The sequence below is a fragment of the Pelobates fuscus genome, chromosome 11, assembly GCF_036172605.1.
Source record: "Pelobates fuscus isolate aPelFus1 chromosome 11, aPelFus1.pri, whole genome shotgun sequence".
Lineage (NCBI taxonomy): Eukaryota > Metazoa > Chordata > Amphibia > Anura > Pelobatidae > Pelobates > Pelobates fuscus.
In genome coordinates, this window is record NC_086327.1 from 102,311,874 (window position 1) to 102,336,396 (window position 24,523).

The following is a 24,523-nucleotide window of genomic DNA, read 5'->3' on the forward strand; positions in this document are numbered from 1 at the left end:
AATCCCTCATCAAACCTCTGTTAATGGAGTCTTATTTGGCTTGTATTCGGTTTTTCAAAAGCTAGGAGACTGTCATGTGCTTATCAGTAATGAATAATTATAATGGTGAATTGTCCTGTTATTACAAATCGTGTTAATTAAATGTCATGCTAATAGACAAAGTCCTGTGAAGGAAACGGAAGGGCCATTCCAAACACTACATGTCATAAAATACATGTGTAGAAGAACGTAGACTATACTGTAAAATGAACAATTGTCATAGAGGCTCTAATGCATGCACTGTGATATTCTCATTACTGTGCAATACAGGCATTTCACCATTAGTATGAATAGGAGCTTTTTCTATTGCTCACGATTATGTGATTACAACCAGTACATTTACACAAATAGAGTTACTGCATGCCCCTGAAGTGTCCCTGTTTAGAAGGGACAGTCCCTACTTTGGACCAAATATTCCTGTCTCTCTTCTAGGAACTCCATATTGGAAAAAAAATAAAAAATAAAAATAAAAAAAGGGTCATAGCAATAATACTCACAGTACACTGAATGTGTTTCGAAATCAGTCTGTATATCATAATAAAAAATAAAAAAAATACTTTGTTCCTCTCCTATGTATTACTTGTTATTATTAAGTCACCTATAATTTCTTAAAATTAAAATATATCCAATTGTCCCTTTGAAATGTTGGGAGGTATATACAAAACATGGCTCACGCTCCTTTAGAGTAAGTGATGGAGAGCGCCATGTATACTTTTATGAGCAGGGGAAAAACCACAGTAAAGAGCACATGTTCCTTTATATGGCCAACAAAGAATATCTTACTTACTAGCCTAGTTATTGCTTTTATGGATACCATAAAGCACAAGAGCAGATATGTCCCATACTGCTCAGCAAGCTTGTTTAAATATGGTTTGTAGGACACTGGAGTGAAACTAGAAGCACTTAACCTATTTGCTCAGAATTGTATCTGTTTATATTTTGCTAAAGATTGACGACCTGATAAAATCTAACGTATGAAGCTAAAATGTGTTTCCGTTTACACATTATACTTTACCTGACTGTGTGGTTAAAGTCAATTTTTACCAACTTATGCCATCTTGGGATCATAGAATAAACTTTGTGTTCAATACTTACTTGGTTTCTAATCACATTTAAATGGACACTATAGTCACCAGAACAACTACAGCTTATTGTATTTGTTTTGGTGAGTAGAATCCTTAGTTTCAGGCTTTTTGCTGTAAACACTGTCTTTTCAGAGAAAATGCAGTGTTTACATTACAGCTCAGGGATACCTCCCTTGGCCACTGCTCAGAAGGCTGCTAGAGGTGCTTCCTAGGGCAGTGCTGACTCACACTGTGTCACACAGTGTGGCTGACATTCAGTGTCTTCCCCCTGCATGGAGAACTTGAACTTTCAGTGTCTCCGCCCCTGATCTGCCTCCTTGGCAATCTCAGCCAATCTAACGCTTTCCTATAGGAAAGCATTGGGATTGTCTCAAGTCATCACTTCTGATGTTGTCAGCCAAGAAGGCAGATCAAGGGGTAGAGTCAGCAAAAGACTGGAATAAAAGTAAGATTTTACTATATTAAGAGAGGCAAGGGTGGGTCAGGGGGTTAGATCTTAATTTTTAACACTATAGGGTCAGGAATATGTTTGTGTTACTTTAAATCTAACAGATTAATAATGTGACGTACCAAAGGATTTTGTAAGTACTGTTTGTTTGCCGTTTTTTTTTTTTTTTGGTTTTGTTTACTTATATCCGCAAACTAGAATGGATCCTGGACAATAATATTTGAATGCATAATGCACAAAAATGTCATCTTAAAGCGGCACTGTCATATCCAAATACAGTGGGGGGGTTTTAACCCGACTCCACTACATCTAATTGTCCCCCTAGGCACACCCAAATGCCCCTAAGCCCCCAATATTACTTTTTTGTAATCTTCATTTCGTGCCTGGATCTAGGTCCTGGGAGCCTCCATCTTTGTTCGCATGGACCAAATCCGCGGGGCATGGGTGGGGGCTCTGGGGGCAGGCTGCTTACGGTTTACTAGACATACCCCCTACTCGCGATATAGCGAGTGGGGGCAGATTAAGTACGAATACTAATTAATCTTTACTTAGTATTAGTAAAGTTGGCTGAAAGACCAATCTTGGTCTTTCAGCCTTTTGGTAGATAGCACCCTGATACCATGAGAATTAGGGAGCTATCTACTAAGCGGCTGCAAGATGCAGCCACAACACAGATCAGAATGTAATTCATTAGAATGAAATTTCGAACCGACAGAAAAGTACTGATTGCCGTCAGAACATGAATGAACAAATTGTTCTCTTTCTGTTAGGACGAAATTCGGTAGTTTCGCCAGCTTTCTGTCTAAATGACAGGACGTTCGGAAAAAGTGAAAAGAGGCATCGCGAGATCACGGAGGAAAGGTGAGAATTGTGGGAAAGTTGTTATGACCACATGAAACAGTGAGGCAGGAATCCCTCCTGATTGTCAGATGTACAGTGAGAAAGGTGGGACAAAGGTGTTGTATAAAATGTTTGCTCTGAAATTGACACTTTTACAAAATAGGTCAGCACCGACTAGCAATATAACCCTAAAGCACTTCAGTAAGCCAAGTGCTTGGGGTGTTCCTGTAAGTAAATATTTTAGGAACCAGCATGGGATGATGCATGCTTTGCTAGAAAAATTTAAATGAGAACAGTGTGGTGAGGAAACTTTATGTAATTATTCCTTACATGTTGTACCTGGAGAAGAAAAAAAAAAAAAAGGAAAGAAAGAAAAAAAAAAAAAGTGCCCCAAAAAAAGCAATTTACTTTGTAAAGATACAATACAGACTTACAGGGTTATTCACTGAAGTGAGAAATCAAGGAATTCAAAGTGAATTTCAAATTTAAGGTAAAATATCAAAACTGGAATGATTCTCTCAGTCAGCTAGGCTTTCAGTTTGGCTACCGAAGACTTTAATTTGAAATTCACTTTGAATTCTCATTAGTAAAAAAAACCAAAAAAAAAAAACATTGTTCGGGAGAAAACATAAAATAGAAGTCGCTATAAATATAATAAACAATAAAATGCCAAACTCTGCTTTGTGGAATATGCTTTAGAAATAAATTAAAGGGACATTATAGTCAGTAGAAGAACTACAGCTGAATGTAGTGGTTCTGGTATCTATAGCCTGTCCATGAAGGCAAACAGATTTGTAGATATATGATAACATCAGTATGGCATAAAAAACATTGCCCCCCTTTTTTTTTTTTTTACTATAGGGGGGAGTAAACAGGATTATATTTTAAGCTTTATAAAAACCAATGGAAATCATCAGCATGGCATACAGATTGGCATCACAGTTTTAGTTAAAGTAGGAGTAAAGGTCAAGTTGCTTTGCAGAGCTTGATATCTCCAGTGGTGCCTGGCAGTAAGCCCCGGCCGTTTCTGTGTCCGCGGCAACTTGTGCTCAGTTGGGTTGCGCTTCTTGGTCTACCACCAGGATGAAGCCTGCTTCACAGGCAAGACTAGGGTAAGACTAGGGCTGCCTCCTGGGTGAGTTCCTGGGTGAGTGGCTGCATGATGGCTGTAAGGCAGGTTGAGGCATTCTGTTCTCCAGTTTGTGCCAGAAGTCGAACAGAGCGTCTAGCTTGGTCAGCACTCCACAGTCAGTATGTTGCGGAGTTGCAGGCTGATTGGCATAGATTTGTCCTGTGCCTCCTCCGGGTGGCAGGGCTCTAGCTTATTGTAAGTGGTTGCCATGCGGCACCTGGCTGGGGGATCTGCTGCCTCTCCCGTCCGGCACACAATAGGCCTCATGTTGCTAAAAGTGCCGCTAGTAGTCTCCAGTTGGGTCACAGATCGCAGTATTGGTAGTTTGTTGGCTCTCACCTTGTTCGAGCTGTATGGGGTTGGAGAGATCGTTAATCTCTAAGGGGGTTCAGAGAAAACACGTCTCTCCTCCATGAAGGCTTTTTAAATGTACACACTGCCTTGTCAGATGGCCACTAGAGGTACCTGCTGCACAGTGTGAGGCACTGGTATTTAGCATCTCCCCGCTCTGCATGGAGACACTGAACGTTCCCCATAGAGATGCACATGCGTGATAGCCTCCCAATACTTTCCTATGGGAAAGCATTAGACAGGCGGAGATCAAAATTGATGATCTCAGCCAAGAGGGTGGAGTGTGGGCGGATGGGGGTGGAAATCACCTCTCACCTGAGGTAAGGGGGGGGGGGGGAGGGGGCAGCAGCCTAAACGGTTATTTACACCTACAGTGTTAGGAACACACATTTGTATCCTGACACAATAGTATTCCTTTAACCTCTTAAGGACACATAACATGTCTGACATGTCATGATTCTCTTTTATTCCAGAAGTTGGATCCTTAAGGGTTTAAGCAACTGACATTACAATCCAATTTAATACAGTTCAGGCACATCCAGGGAACCCAATGTATTGGAAGTGCAAGAAAACCTGACGACATCAGAGCCACAGAGATGGAGAGAGGCAGGGAAAACCGAGGAGAGACCAGCGTGGCATGGAAGAAAGTGGAGTAAATTCACTTTTCCAAAGAGAGGCAATGGGGCCGGGATCTAAACAGTTATCTTAGCACTATAGTGTCAGTAATACTGCTGTGTTCCTGACACCAATGCGGTGTTCCTTTAAATCATTAACCAGCACACTGCAGCACTAACCCAGGAAGCATCTGTAGTGGCCATAAACACTGCGTTAACATTAAAAAGTCTGCATTGCTATATTTATTTTTTTTAAATATAGGATGTCCTTTTTTACACTCCCACAAAACGCAATTCTTTATAAAAAAAAAAAAAAAAAAAAAAAAGTTTCACTCACTGTCTACAAGCATACAAGTTCTTTCACCTTTTATTCCATATTTTATTGGACTATTTGGTCCCCTTCCTGGCAAGATTCCCCCACACTGTAAACCAGAGTCTCACAACCCAAAGATCCTTTAATTTGGTTGTAATCATAATGAAAACAAAACCCTTCATGAAATTTAGCCAATATATTAGCTATGATTATTCAAGTGAAATTCCTGGGAATCGGAGTGAGAAGATGCTACCTGCAACGTGTTTACAGATCTCGAATTTCACATGCTTGAAGTATATTAACCATGTGGTTTTCTGGTCCTGTTTGGTGTCACTTGACTGTGAAATGTAACATGAGACTGAGCAAAGCTCACAAAACAAAGAAACCAGTTTAAAGTGGTGTTCTCAGATTCGGACCTGTCGGGGTTATTTGAGGAAAGGGTTGTACAAAGTTAATCATCCAAATTGCATCAATTTAAACAAGGGGACATTTTAACCCATCCTCTAACACTTTCTAGACACAAAAAAAATGTGCATTCTAGAATCACTGCTTTCCTACAAATACAATAAATAAATAACCACCACCAAGGTTGTTTGATGTAATGTACTGAGACAGGCAAAAATAAATAAATAAAAGAAATCAAGAGGAAAAATGGATCAAAAATGGAGAACCCTCACTGCCCGAATAAAACAAAGTTGTGGCTACATGGTTACTGGGATTTGGCCACATCTGGCCATCACAAACCAATGTTTTTTTGGCTTGCTCAGATCAAATTATGACCGTTCTTTAAAATGTCATGAAATCAAGAGAATGTACAGGCATATTCTGAATGTGGAACGTATAAAGAAATAAAATTCAAATGCTGCCCAGTAATAGCAGGATATGAATTCTCAAATATATTTAAAGATCACCTGCGATAATAAAAAAATAAAAAAATAAAAATTATACACACACACACACAAAAAAAAAAAAATAATAATGGGGATTTAGTTACATTATATGATCATATATTGCATAAGCCTGCCACAACGTCAATGTACCCCATTCTTGGCAGGTCCTACTCTAGCAACCTAATGCTTGCTCTTATTAGATAAATCCACTTACTTGGGAAATACTTCCTTACTGGGACTCTCTGCAAGTCAAGGCTAAATAGGGTCCTGGAATGAGGCACCTGTGACCTAGGTGAGTTGTTTTTAAATAAAACTATTACAATCTCTAAGATTTGAAATCATTGTTTAGCGAATAAGCGAGTGCGCTGGATTCTGTAATTTAATATATAATCACACACACACACACTATATATATATATATATATATATATATATATATATATATATATATATATATATATATATATACACACATACATACATACATATATATATACACACACACACACACACCTATTTATTTAAAAAAAGTTTTTTGCCATGGTGCCAATTTTCCATACTGTGATATAAACTGTTCATTAAACGTGCTTGCTTATTTTATAATATACACGGATACATATGTACCCCTATAGTCACAAATACCATATAGCAAAAAAAAGATATAGCAAAGCAAGGGACTTTTTTTTAACCAATGCTTTGTAATAACTAACCACGTTAATGACAGCTGTGCCCTTATAGCCCCTCAGTCCTGAACCAGATATTTAATTGTAGGATTGAGGTGCAGGCACTGTGGGACCTCCTCTACTATCCAGGAGCCAAACTTCACATACAATTAACTTCAAAGGACACTCCAGGTATAGGTTTCTCTAGAAAGTCAACATTACAGTCAGTCTTGTAGCACGAATCCCACCTATAAGGTCAGCACATATCCGAAATGCCGGAAATTCCTGTATATGAGTGAATAAAAGAAAAGGATGTTTCATGCCTCAAGAGAACTCACTTTGAGTTCTCAAAGGATGTAGAAAGTGAACCTCTGACCTGACTAAGTGAATCCACGTTCCAAAACGAAACCAAAGGGTGCCATATTGAAACAGACCATACAGCCTCAACGTTAACACTACACAATGCCAATTACTTTTATAAGGATATTGGCTACCCTGTACTCACAATCGTTTTGGCAATGACTCATCCATTCTCTCATATCCCATATAGCTCTGGCAAATGTTTAATATTTTCTTTAATGCGCATCTGTATGGGTTGTTTTTTTTGCGTGTGTATAAATACATTAAAGAGAATTATTTCAATTTTTGGACAGCCTGCTATTTTCATATTTGCTTTGCCAGTGTTTAGCACAATGTATAGACATGAGGAATTTAAATGGACCTTATAATATGAATGTATATGGATAAGAGGTGCACTTTAAAATAAGCATTTATACCCCTACTGCCACCTAGTGAAGCTCCTAGATGTCAGCAAATATACATATCACAGATATGATGTAAAAAGATGCAATATAAGCAGCTAACCAGGAAGTGGGGTCAGCTGCATGCTGGGGAATATGTTGCAAGCACGGGAGGTGAGGATTGTAAGTGGAAATGTGTGATCTATAATTTGACCTTTTTCTTAGGGGACAGGAACACTTTAATAGAAGAATGACTCATAGGTACTCTACCTTCGCTGATTAACATCTGCAGCCAGTAGAATGACCTACATATATATCCGAACCTACAAGCCTTAAAACATAAAATAGTTGAAAGGGGTGATTTTCACTTTTTAAAATATACATTCACTATTTTTTTCATGGGACTATCGGAGTTTGAAACATATTATCTACAAAAACAATAGCTAGGCTAGATGCAACATGTTGTAAATGTTGACCAAGCGGCAGTCAGGAAATTAAAAACAGATTACAGACAAATATAATGTGGGGAATTATCTCTAATGATAAAAGCATCAAAGATGTGTTCATTGGATTGATAGCAAAAAGAATTATAATCTCAATCTATTGCAGCCAGTGGGACACGCAAAGTGATTTAACGTCTTAAGGACCAACACTTTTTTTGAGAAGTGACACATTTATGACCAAGGCCTCTTTGGTGTTCATTCTACCCTAATTCCATACTGTGTAAGTGCATACATATTATATAAAAAATGTTTTTAATGTAAATAGAGCTTTCTTTTGATATCCTATATGCATGCATAACACAAAATAAAATCAGAATATTTGGGGGGGGGGGTAGGAGGGGTTGGATTGGATTTCTCAATTAAACATTTAACAAACTATGCAACAATGTGCAATGTCAATCAGCAGTGGCTAAGGCCAGTAAAGTATTGTCATGCATGAAAAAGTGTATTAATTAATTTTGCCTTTCTTTATAAATCGCTGGTAAGACCACATCTTGAATATGCTTTGACATTTTGGGCACCCATTCTAAAGAAGGCTATTATGGCGCTAGAAAGAGTGCAGAGGCAGTGGACCTGTGGAGAGCTGAAAATAAGGGGAGTTTTAACCCATTCTGAGGGGGCCAAGCCCCCTCTTTTGGTGGGTTTTCACTATAGGGTCAGGAATTCATGTTTGTGTTCCTGACCCTGTAGTGATCCTTTAATTAAAGAAAACTGGAATTAAAAAAAACATCTGTTATATACAATGGTAATAATACTTTAGATTGAAAGGCAACTGCTGACTCTCAAATTTTAGGTGATAGAAAATCACATATCAACCAAAAATTGAGGATGGAAATTGCTAGCTTGGGATGATTGTTTGTCAGTGGGTTTGGAGGAGGACAATTAAAGAATCACTATAGGCTCAGGAACACACATGCATTCCTAACCCTATATAGTGTTAAAACCACCTCATGCCTCCATAAATATAGCAAAATCTTACTGTATTCAAGCCTGAAGCTGTAACTCTGCATGCTGTTAGACTCAGAAAAACAAGCAGTCTGCTGACATCATCAGAAGTGGTAGCCTGATCAAATCACAATGCTTCCCCATAGGATTGGCTGAGACTGACAAGGAGGCAGATCAGGGGCAGAGCCAGCATGATTCCAACATAGCCCTGGCCAATCAGCATCTCCTCATAGAGATGGATTGAATCAATGAATCTCTATGAGGAAAGTTCAGTGTCTGCATGCAGAGGGAGGAGACACAATGTTTGGATGCATTTTAGGCAGCCATGACCCAGGAAGGATCTCTAACGGCCATCTGATGAGTGGTCAGTGAAGTTATCACTAGGCTGTAATGTAAACACTGTATTTACTCTGAAAAGACAGTGTTTACAGCAAAAAGCCTGAAGGTAATGATTCTACTCACCAAAACATATTCAATAAGCTGTAGTTGTTCTGGTGACTATAGTGTCCCTTTAACTACAAATGCAGTAAGAAAACAAGGAATGTTTAACATATTTTGCATATGTGTGTTTGCTGGTAAACACAATGAAGGATGGCATTACACATTAACAGTTTATTTCAGAAGCAGGATGCAAAATGACCTTGCTCCTGGTTGTGAGAAGCTAGTCATACCAAGGACAGTCATGAAGTAGCTAAGCTTGAATTCAAAAGGTTTAAAAAAAAAAAAAAAGTTACCTAAAAAGGAGGTTGTCATCTCTGATAAGTTGAAGGAAAACTGTAGTGGTAGGAATGCAAAGCTGTATTCCAAACATTAAAGTGTTTTTCTGCCCTCTGCACCCCCACGGGCAAATAAAGGGTTAAAAAACAAATTAGCACTTACCTTATTGCCCTAGGCTTTCCCCATAGGAAATATTTCAGATCTGAAGACATGGACGTGCACAGTCATTTGTTGGAGTCAAACTCCGTGAAACAGGAGGAAGCGCGTCTAGTGGCGGTCTGTTAAGACAGCCACTATAGGCAATCTTACTAACCCTGCACTGTAAACACTGCCGCTTCTCTGAAACTGCAATGTTTTACATCGCAGGGTTAAGGGGACAGAAACACTGCACCGAGACCACTTCAATGAGATAAATGTATTGAGTGCCTATAGTGTTCCTTTAACCCCTTAAGGACACATGACATGTCAAGATTCCCTTTTATTCCAGAAGTTTGGTCCTTAAGGGGTTAAGCTCATGAATGAGACAAAATAATACAATAATCATCAATGATAATGATTCAAGATCAGGACATTTTCACACTGACAGAACACTGACGTTTCACTCATCCGTCACACAGTTATACAGTAAAAACTATTTTAGGAATGTAAAAACCAAACATTTTTAAGAGGCAACCAGATTTTCTGTAGAAGCCAGGAAAGTAGAATACTTAGAGTCAGCAATAAACCCTATCCCCGCCCCACCCAATAACCTCTGTGTGATTATTAAAAGGCTATTCCAACCAAAAACTAAAATGTTTTAATAAAAAAATATTTTAAGTTATAGTATCCCTTGCTGGTATGGTATAAACGTGCCTGCAATGCTTTGCTGAGGTTAAGTTCTCCCTGCAGCCTTACACCCCTCTGCTAATATCACTCCCCCTTGCTGTGAGGGAGGGGGTAGGGGGGGGGGTGGAGGACACATCCTTGAGGATAGCTTTTGAGGAAGACTTAAGAGGCATGGAGGGGGCACCATGCCACCATTGACTGTCGACAATTTACTATGTGTGCAGACGACAGATGCCCAATATGCACAGATTTAACATTAGCCAGACCGGGACTCTTGTACCAAGCTGGCTAATGGTGCATCTGGAGGTGGAGCTACATCTCAGGCAGCAGAGTGCATTTTCTCTGTATGTTCAGCATGTCAGAATTCATCATGGTGCTTGGAGAAACCCAAGACGTCATGGCTTCTTGACTACAGTGTTTTAAGGTTTGCCTAAAGTGCAGCTCTCCTTTTATTGATGTTTTGAGAGGCTCAGCTGTAAAAGTATCCAATAAAGACACATTAATAGAACTTTAGCTGAACAGCATGTTGGAAGCCCACCTTTTTAAAACTTCATGGGTCCAGGGAAAACACAGAATAAATTCGCCAACGCATCTTCTTGGATGATGTCAAAAGGTCCACCTTTTTTTGTGCTTGAGCTTTAAGTGGACCAGTCACCTAACAGCAAAAATAAATAAATAAATAAAACCAACATTTAAGTACAGCTGAGCATGCAAATCAATAAAAAAAAAAAAGTAGAAACTAGCACAATTACAGAGTGTAGACAACTACAAATAAAACAAAAGTCAAATTGGAATATGCATCATATGCGAAATGCGTCATCTCACCGCCACTGGAGACAAGGTTACAAGGGACAGGGACACTGCACCCAGACCACTTCAGTGAGATTAAGTGGCCTGAGTGCTTGTAGTGTTCCTTTAATTGTGTAGGAAATTATTTTTGAGATGGACAGACAGAACGTTTTTTATAATTTGTAGGATGCTCCCCACTGTTTTTAAAAGTGGATTCTGGACTATAAGAAAATCTAAAAAGGCAACCAGAATAATGTTTTAAATAATAGTTTTTCCTTTCAAAATAACAAAACCAACCCAAAAAACAAACAAACACATTGTGTGATATGACAAAGTCCCCTTGTAATAATCAGATTGCTATAGTTTAATCTATAGAGGCCTTTAGTTGTAGTTTTAACTGGGATGCTTAATTTGACTGATCCAGGACTTTGCCGTGACTGTTAAATTGTCAATATTTCTCATGTTCACACATTTACCAAAATTTTGAGGTCAAGAACATGTCTAGTATTGAATAGGAGTGATATTGCTTAGAATAAAACGAATGTTCTGATAATGAAACTAGAATTATTCATCCTGGGGATAATGCTAGCCTTCTTTGCTCAAAATCAAGCATTTGAAAGCTTTAGGAGTTGACACATTCGTTTCTAATTTATGGAGCCATACATAATACACGTAAAATGTTGCCGTCTGCAACTGATCTTTTTTAGGAACCCCCAAGATTAGATCTTCCAAGATCACATTCAGGTAGGTATGTATAGTCAAAATCTATACACAGTGCTGGTGAAATCATCAAGTGTATAGATCGAGAGACATACTTGCTGAAGTTACATAGAAACATAAAAACATAGAATGTGACGGCAGATAAGAACCATTCGGTCCATTTAGTCTGCCCAATACAATAGTTCATCTTCGCTTAGCAGACTTCTAAGGAGAACATAGTTTATGGGACAATTTAAAAGCTTTGCGAAGCCCCCCAAAAAACAGTATATCATCAAAATATATTTGATATTTTTCTTTTATGTATTTAGAACACTTTGGCTAGAATTATATAGAGATGAAATGCTATCTTTAAAAGAAGACAATGTCATGTTGGTTATGACAGCAACTTTAACTGGTTTTAGATAAAATATGATATATACTGTGCTTTTTTTTTATTAATGTAGCGGTTTAAATGTTAAGGACATTTAACCACAGATGTGGCTAAGCATTATGGAAAACAGCTGGAGGGCCAAAAGTTTAGCCACCGCTGTTACAAATAAACATACACACCCCTACTGAAATGCAGGGAAATTCTTGCATCTGCCCTCTGGTCCGAAATATTTGCTTACTCTTGAAATACAAATAGGATCTGAATATGCTCTTTTACAAAGATCACAGACAAATCATACACAGAGCACAGGAAATGCCACTATTAGCCCCCCTTGTTTTTGCTTACCAATTAGCAGCAAGATGATGGGTACCCTGAGGTCCAATTGGATCCAGCTGCCCAGTTAGAGGTCAAGGGTAATTATTTTGGTGCACTGCCCTATGCAGCGCTGTCTGTTCTTTAGACCCCACATCCTACCCATCCTCTTACATCCAGTGTTAGAGCTTATGCTACCAAGCCCCTTGGCTTGATTCTTGGACATGCTCTGTTCCGGATTAGATCTTTGCACTTAACCAAACTATGGACATGCCCGCTCCATTAAAACGTGTGCATTGCATAACAGTGCCCCCACTACCTCCAACTTCCAAGACATTTGTCTGTTATCATCTTCACCTCCAGATATACTCTTAATGCATGTATTTGTAAGAGGTTTTACTATGCCAACAAAGAAGAAAGTACTTACTAACATCAAGATGGATGAGGTGTAATGTATAAAAAGGTATAGCATTATATTATCAGTAGTAACATTACAGTATGATTTGGCCCAGTTTCACTAATTTTCCCTCTAACAGTAAACATTATGTTGTATTCCCTTTTGTTAAAGGACCACTCTAGGCACCCAGACCACTTCAGCTTAATGAAGTGGTCTGGGTGCCAGGTCCAGCTAGGGTTAACTAATTGTTTTATAAACATAGCAGTTTCAGAGAAACTGCTATGTTTATCAATTAGTTAAGCCTTCCCCCTAATCCTCTAGTGGCTGTCTCACTGACAGCCGCTAGAGGCGCTTGCGTGATTCTCACTGTGAAAATCACAGTGAGAGCACGCAAGCGTCCATAGGAAAGCATTATGAATGCTTTCCTATGCGACCGGCTGAATGCGCGCGCAGCTCTTGCAGCGCGTGCGCATTCAGCCGACGGGGAGGAGAAGAGACGGATCGGAGGAGGAGAGCTCTCCGCCCAGCGCTGGAAAAAGGTAAGATTTAACCCCTTTCCCCTTTCCAGAGCCGGGCGGGAGGGGGTCCCTGAGGGTGGGGGAACCCTCAGGGCACTCTAGTGCCAGGAAAACGAGTATGCTTTCCTGGCACTAGAGTGGTCCTTTAAGGCTACAGTTCATGAAAACATAAATAAAAAAAATCTATTGAGTACATCAATGGAAGTCGGTTGCTGTTTACCAAAACTATTGGATCTATAATTTTGAATAGGCACCAAAACCACATGATATGAGTTAAGAGGTTACAGTGCCTGGAAGCCAAGTCCATGCATCACTGCTTAACAGTTGGCTTACTGCTTAGCAGAGATTTGCAGTCCTTGGTAGCCAGCAAACCCAGAATTTTGTTGTAGTAGTTATGGTTATGGTGTCCCTTTAAATTAAACGCTTCAAACTGTGCCATTGCTCAAGCATTCTGTACATTTATGAGAAACATGCAGCAATCACACAGAAATCAATAAGAAAGACCAGAAAAGCTCAGCGAGTTCTTGAATGAATAGGAGTTGGAGCAAAGTCTACCAAAGTTCACTAAATCAGGAAATTGAGCATGGAATAGCAAATTGTACTTCAAAATAGTTGGAAGAATGTCAGCGAACATTTGTATGTTGGGAGAAAATAGCAGAATTGGAAGCTTCCTTTTCAATTCTCTGCAGTTCCCCGTTAACTGTGTAACAGTGTACAGTTTTGCATGAAAAGAAGTGGAATGCATCTTTAAAGCAAACTTAAAAAGAACCAAGTCAATGTATGCCAGGGAGGGGGAATTTTTTTACAGTAAAATCTTTTTACAGTAAAATACTTTACATTCTTTTCATATGTCACACTATGATTCACAACGAATACCAGTTTGGCATAAGTACGAAACGTGCTACAATATGTGTATCCCACATAGGAAATATCAAATTATATTATCAAAATAATTCACACCTCAGCTTCCAATTTCAATTCTGAGATTATCTAATTAGGTCTTATGAAGAAAATACATTTTAAAAAATGTTTAAAAAAAAGGAAGGAGGGAGGGGATGGAGGGGAGAATACAAATAAATAAAAAAAAAATAAAAAAAAGATTATTGTAAATGATTCCATACAACTTCGACTGACTATGGCAGGAAAGGTTGTAGAATTTAGGAACCAGGAAGACATAATTTGGAGGCAAACTGAATTTAAAGACTCAGAGAGACATATAATATACATCCATAGGTTTCTACATAAGGTGACATACACACAGTGGGAACAGAGAGATATACTCACCTGAAGCACTCCCTCAGGTGTGCTGGTATCGTTCTCTGAGCATACATCTTTGGCTTATGGAGGTTCATCCACCAGGAGTTGGCATCACTGTTACACTCGCACACATCAAAATAGGACTTTACCATAAAATTGTTCCCAATTTGTATAGTAATATAATTTGATTGAGCTAGAATTTCATTGATATTCAATATGAATATTTCATAAAGACTTTATGAAATACTCAGAAATGACAAAAGCAGAGAAATATGTGATAGAATCTCTGGGATGTATCAATTTAAAATGAGAGCAAACTCATAAGGTCTAGTTTGGATCTGGTTCAAGATTGCTTGACTCAACCACAGCCATACCATGCAGATGTAACTGCTTCATTCCATTGAAGTGGCTACAGTGTCTGCTTGGGCTTCAGAGCAATCATTACCATGAGAAGCACAGGGTGCCTGTGACTGGCTGAAAATGTCAGCTGAGCACTTTCAGCCAATCACAGTGCCCTTTGCTGGTATGAATCGGTATGGTTAGAAGGAAGTGTGTAATCCTCTGGCTTAACCATACCTTCAGCAGGGGCTGGCCAGGCTTTGGTCGCCAGGGAACCTTATTTGCTGTAAAACTTAACACTAGAAAAAAAAAAGCACCAGGGGACTCCAGGCACTATAATCAATTCAGTGAGATGAAAAGTATATTGTGCAAGTACATTGTGTCTACAGTGTCCCTTCAAGCGAAGAGCTTTTTATCAAAAGAAATAGCAACAAAAAAAATAAAGAAAACAAATTGGTAACAACTATAACTTCCAAAATCCCCTGCTCTTCCCAAGAAAGAAGAATGCACCATTTCCAACCAAGAGCACTAATTTAACTTTTCTATTATCTGTATCTCATGAATACATTCAGTAAAAGAGTGTATTGTCAGTGGTTCTTACACCAGCAAAAGTTCAACATTACGATCCACATAATGGTCCAAGACTAGGCATTTTTTTAATCCCCCAAACTCTTCTTCAAAGATCTAGCGCAAGGATCGTGGGGTACTGAAACATTCCCTGAACTTTCCATGCATTCAATATTCACTTCTGGAGGGTTTGAACTACAGCGAGATTTATGGCTGCTGACAAAACAGAGAATCCGCGCTTATATGTAAGGCAGGCAGGCTTGAACAGAACATTGAGATGTGTTTTTAGGAAGCAGTTTTATCTTCCAAATAATGCTAAAAATTAACAAGCAGCAGAAAAGTGTTCAGGGAACAGTAGTATTCGAAAACGAAGTACAGCATACCATCTGACAATTATTATTATTATTAGGGTTATTTACTAAAGTGAGTATTAAACATGAATTCAAACTGAATTTCAAAGTTAAGGCCAAAATTAGGGAATTGGGGGAAAAAAAAGTCAGCTATGCTTCATATTTGGCTAATTTGTCCCAAAATGTGAAATTCACTTTAATTCTCTTTGAATTTTTGCTTTAACCCTGGATAACCCTGTAAATATTGCAGGATATTTTTGCAATCCCCTGTGGATTCTATTTGTAGCCTTTCTTACTATGGTTATGACACCAAGGTAGTGTAAAAAAAATAAAAAAATTAATTAAGAAATGGGAATAGTAATCGTGTAGCACAGAATTCAAAATTAAAAAACTGTGGTTAGTGTACAAATACATTTTTAAATTTGTAGTAGTTACTGGTCGGCTTTTTTTGCACAGCTATATGTAGGACGATATAAAGAAAAAAAGATTGATAGGAGCTTTCTTGTGATCTCTCTTCCCTATAAATCTGTCAACTTGCCTGGGAGGAATGGCGGCCATATATTACAGCATTTGAAGCATTCAAATACTACCTCTCTGGTGCATGAGCTGGTAGCTGATTGACAGATTTCTACAATCTCTACAGAACATTGAACTCACATCCTAGTGATTAACACCACTCCTCATAGCCACAGATTATCAACAGTGCAGCCACTGTCATACCGACTTGAGAATTCTCAGACAGTAGGGTTCTTTGGCACACTTGCCAGAGCTGAATTTTCACTTGCCAATAGTTAGTGAAAATCAAGTCCTGCTATATTGAGTACACATTATGTCAATGGTATACGGACGTCTAGTCTTCTATGCATCTTATTATTTGACATATCATCAGACCTTTGACTCAGAACTGAGACACCATCCCCATGTATCAAGGACAGCGCTAAATTTAACATCCCCATGTCTAAATTTTGATGCAGGTTGCATCCTTCTACTGTTAAATCTTTGCCTGCCTTAATATCCACTTTGTAAGAATATGCCCAGTTGTCATTCTAAAGGGACACTCCAGGCACCAAAACAACTTCAAATTAAGTTGTGATGGTGCCTGGAGGCAACCCCAAGGCAATCTTACCTCAAGGAGTCAAACAGGTCTCGAAATTTTTTTTTCCGTTCTCCAAGCCAGTTTTGTGAATGGGGAGTCACTCATTGGTTAAGAGCATCAGCTGAGCGCTCTCAACCAACGAGTGGCACTTCTGCCATGCGGGCCTCAGCGCTTTCTGAATCCGGATGCTGCCTGGGGCGGAGCTGAGATCACTGCTGGAGGCAACTTTGGGGTTAAACCGTTACAGAATGTTTTAACCCTATGGGAAGAGTGCCTCTGGGTGCTCCTGACACCATAACAACTTAATTTAGATAAAGTTATTTTGGTGCCTAGAGTGTCCCCTTAACACTAATAAGACACAGGGGAAACAAATTGATAAACCCTTATCTTTCCATTCAGAGTTTATAGAATGCTTTATGTGAAGAATGTTGTCACTTATTTCTACAAAAAAAATAAAAAATATGTTAAAAAAATTTTGATTTCAGTAGTAATTGCCAGTTATATAAATTAACCTTGTTACACCACCCTGGCTGTCAAACAACCAGGCTTGCAACTTCCTTGTTTGTTAAGCTCAGTGGAGCTAAACTCAAGAGGAAGCTTCATTGCAAGGTCTGTGATTGGCCAGCCACATAAAGTCTGGGCTTGGGAAGATTGGGAGGGCTTGCAAATATCTGCAGCTTTAGAAAGCTGTATCAAGATATACCCCCAATGAAAACAAATGCATAAATGTTTTCATTGGGGCTATATTGAATATTCAGCGATTTTAACTTTTTTTTTTTGTATTTGGGAAGTGTAGTGTCCATTTAAAACCCCTGCCCATCTTACTGCCTAAACAGCCTTAATTTCTCAAGTGCGTACAATGAGGTTTCACAAAAAACCTGCAAGGCCTCTCTACCCACAATCCCACAGGGATACCGAACATCTCACTGTACCATAAGGTAGCTTCCTTTCTTATGGCTTAGAATTGCAGAAATATAGTGAATGTTCTCTAGGCGATGGGTAGACCTGTAATTGTCACCGCTGAATGGGATATACTGAAAGACATATTTGAGATGCCCTCAGTTTGAGGACAAATTGGGTGAATGCATTGCCCAAAATAAGATTTTTCCATTCACTTATGGCACACAAGATTTAAAAAAAATTCCACTTGCAACAAAATTTCCCTAACAGCATCTTTCATGTCCTAAATGTTATTGCACTTCTTAAGAACCCCACTTCACAGACGACAGACACACTAAACAAATATTCAACATGTATGTACTCCTACTAGATTTAAAATCAGCTAAAAAAAATGCAAGAGCAATTCCACCTGCCAGATCAGGAATTTTTGACATTCGCTCAGTTCACCCAGATTTTTTTGTATGCTCTGACTCTCCCCCACGTTCACAGACAACATTTACAAATGCTCAGTAAAACTCCTGAACAAATGTTTTACAGCTTTCCAGTAAACCCATCAGGGGGGCAGAAACTTCTGCACATGAAAGTATCTTATTTTTTTCAAGAATTACAAATAATAAATAACCTCCAGGGCTCAGCCCAAACTATGTAAATCATTGAAAATCACAGATAGTATTTAGATAACACAAATGGTCTGAAATTGACTACTCTATCCAGCCACAATGCCACCAAAACAACATTCACCCCTTCTGCACCATTGGGAGGGGGGGGGGGGGGGGAGGAGAAGGCTTTCCAGACTAGTGAGAATTATAAAAAGACATTTAAAAAAACACTATAATGTAAAAAAAAGTATGTGGACAGCTGACCATCCCCCCTATAGGAGCTTGCTAGAACGCCCCTTCCAAAACCATGGGCATTCACATGGAGTTGGCCCTCCTTAGTGGCTTAACGCAAGATATTAGCGGGTAAGAGAGATTCTCACTAGAGTGTTTAACAGCTGTCACCTATAGACTGCTTTTTAAAATAATCTAAGCGCACAATTCACAGTTTTTTGTCATCTATACACGCAAGATTTTGTCTGTGAGATGTAGTGCTCTTTTTGCCAAAACAGCATTTGTGAGGTCTGGTACTGATGTTGGACGCAAACCTCTTACATTGTTCCAATTTGCCCTAAATGTGTTAAATAGGGTTGAGATCAGGGCTCTGAGCAGGCCATTCATGTTCTTCCACACCAAACTATATCTTCATGGACCTCGCTTTGTGCACTGTCATTTAAAAAAGAGGCACGGTCATTTAAAAAAAAAAAAAAAAAAAAAGGGTCTCAAATTGGACCCAATGGTCTAAAGCATCCTTGTCATCTGCAGGATTCTGGTGACCCTTCACTGGAAAAAATAGGAGCCCAACAAGATCATTATCCCTACTCCACCAAACAATACAGAATGCACTATGCATTCTGGTTAGTATTCTCCTGGTACCTGCCACATTCAGATACTTCCATCAGACTCCCAGATGGTGAAGTGTGATTCATCACTATAGAGAACATGTTTCCACTGGTCAAGTGGCAGCGTGCTTTCCACCACTCCAGCTGATGCTTGGCATTGTGCATATTGAGGTGAAACCTGTGTACAGCTGCCAGTCATGGAAACTTTAGTTCCCAGTGTGCAGTTCTTGTGCTGATATTGCTTCTAGTGGAAATTCAGAACTTGACAGTGAGTGGTGCAACATGTGATGACAATGGGTGAGGCTAATCCATCTGAATTCAATAATTAGTAGGGGTGAATAATTTTTGTCATGTAGTATTTCAACTTTACCAGTACAGTTATGAAAGTATGAGCATGTAAAAAATAAAAAAACCACGACACATACAACATGAATGAATGGTGCAGAAGATAAGTTACTGAATGCCCATAACATTCCCCTTCACAGACATGAACTAATTATCATTACGAGCCATAGAGCCACGTGAACAACTCCACTGAAGGTAAACAAGTCATTGTATAAAGTACTACTACAATTTTCAATTCCTGCTGGAGCACAGCAAATAATTACATAAAAAACAATTCACAAATACTGGAGAGTGGTAAAACATTTTCGCTGTGGTTGGCACATTACAGCAACACAGTGCCAGGCCCCTCTCGGCCTCAGGCTGGCAAGTGAACGCCACTTTAACGTATCCTTTATAGTAAACATCTGCTAGGGGTACCTGGCACTTTGTAATGCATAAGGACCAACATATAATGTTTTCAATTTTTTTTTCTATACGGGGAAAGACTAATCACTGTTTAAGTCATCACAAGAACGTAATTACAATAGGGTTCGATTTCTCACTGCAATTAGCAAGAGAAAACCATTTTAACAATAATTCATGTTTACAGTACAATTTGGGAAGAAAAGGCAGGTTTAAAACGCAAATGTGAAAATCTGCACTCTCATAAAGTTAGCAGGTGAAAATCCATTTGCCAGTACTCTGCAACTATTGGCTATAAACCCTGAAATGTTAAGCAATTAAACGCTGCAGTCCTTGTGTTACCTCCTGTTATGAATTAATCACAGCAATACTTTATGTCCATAAACCAGTTTCATGGAATTATTTCCTACCATAAATGTAATAGTATCTCTGCCTGGTGTTAAAGTAACCATAATTGTGCACAATTGATATATAATAAGCCAAATGTAATCTGTACTCTACATTTGCTGAAGAATTTCTCAGCTGTGGGAATTAAAGGAACACTCCAAGTACTAGAATCACTACAGCCTGCCATAGTGATTATGGCTCAAAGAGACTAAGGTTTGTTTGACTACTTACCTTGGTCCCCCCTGCGCCCATAGCCACAGCTATGCAAGGAGAATAAGGAAAGCTCCCCTTTGCTAAGCATGGCTGCTCTAATTGGCTGAAAAGTTTCAACAATGAGTAAGGCCCTGTTTTGGGTGTGCTTAGCTCAGTGGACACATTCAGCTTCTCCTGCATGAGAATATTGGATGCACGTGGGCACCTGGGGAAACCATTTTTAAAAGATTTGACAATTTACTCTGGGAAAGTACCAGGGAACTCCTGATACCATAAACACCAGTGGACTGTAGTGGTTACTGAACTTGAAGTGTCCCTTTAATGATTTGTCACCTCTTAGCTAGATATCATTAACTAGAATTGCCTGCATTTCAGAACTGTTGCACCAAAGAACACTACGCAAGGTTGGTAAGAACTAAACGCATGCCAAAACACCAATGACTCACTATTGGCTCTTCAGCTTTCGTGAACTACATTTCCTAAGATGCTCTGCCAACTATAATGTGAATTCAATACAACTGTCGAGCAGAAGGTCGGTGTTCTAAACCAGTGTAAAGAACATCATACGCAGTCCTACAGTATGAACATTCCCTAACTTTTTTTTTAAAGTTATTATTTATAAAAGTGCCAACAAATTCCGCAGCGCTGTACAACGGGTGAGCTAAAAAAACAACTATTTGTAACAAGATGTGTTGGCCGCACAGGAACAGAGGGTGTTGAGTGCATAAATACAGTCACTTTTTCACAAGCGGTACTTCGATTTTAAGGCTCTAGGGCATGGGTCCTCAAACTCCGGCCCCCCAGATGTTGCTGAACTACAACTCCCATGATTCTCTGGCTATGTAATTCAAAGAATCATGGGAGTTATAGTTCAGCAACATCTGGGTGGGCGGAGTTTGAGGACCCCTGCTCTAGTGGGTCTCGGCAATATTATCATCACGGTTTCATGGAGCATAATACAAAGTTTGTAGGGCTGTTGACAGCTTACAAACAAGAGTTCTCAAAACTAAGCTCTCAATTCCCTAACATCATTGTAAATTACCTATTCACACTAATATATATATATACACACACACACACACTTCATGTACCAGATGAGGAATTGGGCTCAATACCAATAAATAAGAATAACATTTGACTTGACAAGCAGACACAACAGGTTGAGAAGTTAAGGGTGTCTGTTGTGAATATTGGGGTTACTTGTTGAATACAGTGTCCCCATTAGTGGAGTGTGTCTGTAAAAGCAGTGTCCCCATTAGTGGAGTGTGTCTGTAAAAGCAGTGTCCCCATTAGTGGAGTGTGTCTGTAAAAGCAGTGTCCCCATTAGTGGAGTGTGTCTGTAAAAGCAGTGTCCCCATTAGTGGAGTGTGTCTGTAAAAGCAGTGTCCCCATTAGTGGAGTGTGTCTGTAAAAGCAGTGTCCCCATTAGTGGAGTGTGTCTGTAAAAGCAGTGTCCCCATTAGTGGAGTGTGTCTGTAAAAGCAGTGTCCCCATTAGTGGAGTGTGTCTGTAAAAGCAGTGTCCCCATTAGTGGAGTGTGTCTGTAAAAGCAGTGTCCCCATTAGTGGAGTGTGTCTGTAAAAGCAGTGTCCCCATTAGTGGAGTGTGTCTGTAAAAGCAGTGTCCCCATTAGTGGAGTGTGTCTGTAAAAGCAGTGTCCCCATTAGTGGAGTGTGTCTGTAAAAGCAGTGTCCCCATTAGTGGAGTGTGTCTGTAAAAGCAGTGTCCCCATTAGTGGAGTGTGTCTGTAAAAGCAGTGTCCCCATTAGTGGAGTGTGTCTGTAAAAGCAGTGTCCCCATTAGTGGAGTGTGTCTGTAAAAGCAGTGTTCCCATTAGTGGAGTGTGTCTGTAAAAGCAGTGTTCCCATTAGTGGAGTGTGTCTGTAAAAGCAGTGTTCCCATTAGTGGAGTGTGTCTGTAAAAGCAGGGTTTCCATTAGTGGAGTGTGTCTGTAAAAGCAGGGTTTCCATTAGTGGAGTGTGTCTGTAAAAGCAGGGTTTCCGTTACTGGAGTGTCTGTAAAAGCAGGGTTTCCGTTAGTGTAGTGTCTGTAAAAGCAGTGTTCCCGTTAGTGTAGTGTCTGTAAAAGCAGTGTTCCCGTTAGTGTAGTGTCTGTAAAAGCAGTGTTCCCGTTAGTGTAGTGTCTGTAAAAGCAGTGTTCCCGTTAGTGTAGTGTCTGTAAAAGCAGTGTTCCCATTAGTGTAGTGTCTGTAAAAGCAGTGTTCCCATTAGTGTAGTGTCTGTAAAAGCAGTGTTCCCATTAGTGTAGTGTCTGTAAAAGCAGTGTTCCCATTAGTGTAGTGTCTGTAAAAGCAGTGTTCCCATTAGTGTAGTGTCTGTAAAAGCAGTGTTCCCATTAGTGTAGTGTCTGTAAAAGCAGTGTTCCCATTAGTGTAGTGTCTGTAAAAGCAGTGTTCCCATTAGTGTAGTGTCTGTAAAAGCAGTGTTCCCATTAGTGTAGTGTCTGTAAAAGCAGTGTTCCCATTAGTGTAGTGTCTGTAAAAGCAGTGTTCCCATTAGTGTAGTGTCTGTAAAAGCAGTGTTCCCATTAGTGTAGTGTCTGTAAAAGCAGTGTTCCCATTAGTGTAGTGTCTGTAAAAGCAGTGTTCCCATTAGTGTAGTGTCTGTAAAAGCAGTGTTCCCATTAGTGTAGTGTCTGTAAAAGCAGTGTTCCCATTAGTGTAGTGTCTGTAAAAGCAGTGTTCCCATTAGTGTAGTGTCTGTAAAAGCAGTGTTCCCATTAGTGTAGTGTCTGTAAAAGCAGTGTTCCCATTAGTGTAGTGTCTGTAAAAGCAGTGTTCCCATTAGTGTAGTGTCTGTAAAAGCAGTGTTCCCATTAGTGTAGTGTCTGTAAAAGCAGTGTTCCCATTAGTGTAGTGTCTGTAAAAGCAGTGTTCCCATTAGTGTAGTGTCTGTAAAAGCAGTGTTCCCATTAGTGTAGTGTCTGTAAAAGCAGTGTTCCCATTAGTGTAGTGTCTGTAAAAGCAGTGTTTCCATTAGTGTAGTGTCTGTAAAAGCAGTGTTCCCATTAGTGTAGTGTCTGTAAAAGCAGTGTTTCCATTAGTGTAGTGTCTGTAAAAGCAGTGTTTCCATTAGTGTAGTGTCTGTAAAAGCAGTGTTCCCATTAGTGTAGTGTCTGTAAAAGCAGTGTTTCCATTAGTGTAGTGTCTGTAAAAGCAGTGTTCCCATTAGTGTAGTGTCTGTAAAAGCAGTGTTCCCATTAGTGTAGTGTCTGTAAAAGCAGTGTTTCCATTAGTGTAGTGTCTGTAAAAGCAGTGTTCCCATTAGTGTAGTGTCTGTAAAAGCAATGTGTCAGTGGTGACAGTCACAGGTTGGGCAATCCCTCCAGCCTGCAGGGCTCCCTGGAGCAGGCTGTCTGTATATAGCACCAGCAGGGCGGTATTTGGAGGCCTGGGCTCTGGGAGTAGCAGGTACTGGGCTAGGTGTTTACGGTGCGGCCTCTGCTGCCAGCCACAGACCTCGAACAGGGCCCCAGTGTTCGAGCTGAGCCCAGTCCAGGGCCCCACCGAGGCCCCGTGTCTCCTGATCACTACCGCCCCCCTGAGCTGCTGTCACACGGCCAGGATCAACACCCCCACCTCCCCTCTCCTCCTTCCCAGAGCTCCGGCCACCGAGTCTGTCTCAGAGCGCGTTAAAGGGGCTTCTGACCTGCTCTGCTGCTCCGTGCGGTCCCGACGTGTCGGCCAGGAGAGGAACAAATGCAGAGGTGGTTGGAAACTACAACTCCCGGCATGCCTTGCAAAGGAGTCAGCAAGAGAGAGAGAGAGAAATGACGGATTCAAACCGCTAAAACTTTATTGTCCGCGTTGTCACGGAGCACAGATGATCTGCAATCTGTGTGTGTGTGTTCTCTGGTCTCTATGGGCTGGCAGAGCAGCCCCACCTCCTCCTCCTGTCAGGGAGATTTTGGTGCAGAGGTGCAGAGGTGCAGAGCTCTGCTGTGATTTGGGAGGGGAGATAGATGTTCCTCACCAAGAGATTCCTCTGTCTTCTTCTAAG

The 24,523-nt window shown here is 39.9% G+C and overlaps 1 protein-coding gene across 3 annotated transcripts in view; it reads right to left on the reverse strand.

Moving 5' to 3' along the window:
• The window catches only part of FOXJ3 (forkhead box J3), an 83,328-nt gene extending 59,049 nt beyond the window's left edge, over positions 1-24,279 (reverse strand). For all 3 annotated transcript variants that reach the window (XM_063436581.1, XM_063436582.1, XM_063436580.1), the window contains exons 1-2: positions 24,173-24,279; positions 10,643-10,759 (exon numbers count right to left, since the gene is read on the reverse strand). The gene's annotated coding sequence lies outside the window, so the exon portion shown is untranslated. The remainder of the gene's footprint in view (positions 1-10,642; positions 10,760-24,172) is intronic.
• Between the last annotated feature and the right edge of the window lie 244 nt (positions 24,280-24,523).